The sequence below is a fragment of the Tachysurus vachellii genome, chromosome 26 (genome assembly GCF_030014155.1).
Source record: "Tachysurus vachellii isolate PV-2020 chromosome 26, HZAU_Pvac_v1, whole genome shotgun sequence".
Lineage (NCBI taxonomy): Eukaryota > Metazoa > Chordata > Actinopteri > Siluriformes > Bagridae > Tachysurus > Tachysurus vachellii.
In genome coordinates, this window is record NC_083485.1 from 16,301,850 (window position 1) to 16,302,842 (window position 993).

General features: G+C 40.3%; 1 protein-coding gene across 2 annotated transcripts in view; it reads right to left on the minus strand.

Moving 5' to 3' along the window:
- The window catches only part of eno3 (enolase 3, (beta, muscle)), an 8,721-nt gene extending 7,929 nt beyond the window's left edge, over nt 1-792 (minus strand). The window contains exon 1 of one of the 2 annotated variants that reach the window (XM_060862740.1): nt 680-792. The gene's annotated coding sequence lies outside the window, so the exon portion shown is untranslated. Of the gene's footprint in view, nt 1-606; nt 628-679 lie in introns of those variants that run through there. The other variant, XM_060862741.1, reaches the window with a different exon arrangement.
- Nucleotides 793-993: the final 201 nt, after the last annotated feature.

The following is a 993-nucleotide window of genomic DNA, read 5'->3' on the forward strand; positions in this document are numbered from 1 at the left end:
TAACACACTTTTTACTGAGAAGTCTCTCTCTCTCTCTCTCTCTCTCTCTCTCTCTGTCTCTCTCTCTCTCTCTCTCTCTCTCTCTCTCTCTCTCTCTCTCTCTCTCTCTCTCTCTCTCTCTCACACACACACACACACACACAATTACGTTTCTTTCCTTTTCTTTCTGTAACCTCAGTTGTCAAAAGAAAAATAGTTTTGCAATTAAAACACTAATAAAAATGTTTTTTTTTAAAATATAATTTCACAAAAGTAAGCAAATTATAAATAAATACCCCCCCCCACCCCCCACAGGGTGTTTCATGTGTTGCTATGTAAATCTTCTTATACAGTTTAACCTCCAGTTTTTAGTCCAGTCCAGTTTTGTATATCCATCACCCTGTCCTGTGATTCCACCATGTCAGAAGCCTAAAGAAGTTTTTTCCTCATCAATGTCACCTCCTGCTCACTTGTTAAAGGTCTACACTGCTTTGCACACAGAAATGCATTAAACACACACCTCTGAAGTGCTGACTCAAACGCAGAGGAGTGTTGTACTAAATCATTATAAATCCATTTAAAACATACAAAAACCTGCACATGCAACATTAAGAGCCATTAACACACCTGCACCACCGTGTCGTTCACATCCAGTCAATACAATCTCAAACACAAAACCAAACAATGTAAACACACTCACCCGAGTGTGTGTTGTCTGTGTGTGTCTAGCTCCAAGGCTCCAGCTGAGTGCTCCTCTTGATCCTCTGGCTGCCTATTTTAAGACGCTCCCTAATGTCAGTCATCATAAATGGATATGGCACCTCGATCAAATATGGGACCGTCTCTAAACTATCCTCCTGCTGAAAGGTCAGAGATCAGAGTGGCACACACACACACACACACACGTACACACACGTACACATACACACACAAAAACCTAAACCTTCCCAACCTCTGTGATTAAACACGGAATATCGTATCATATATTTATTTAATAAGAATTATTCCAGACGT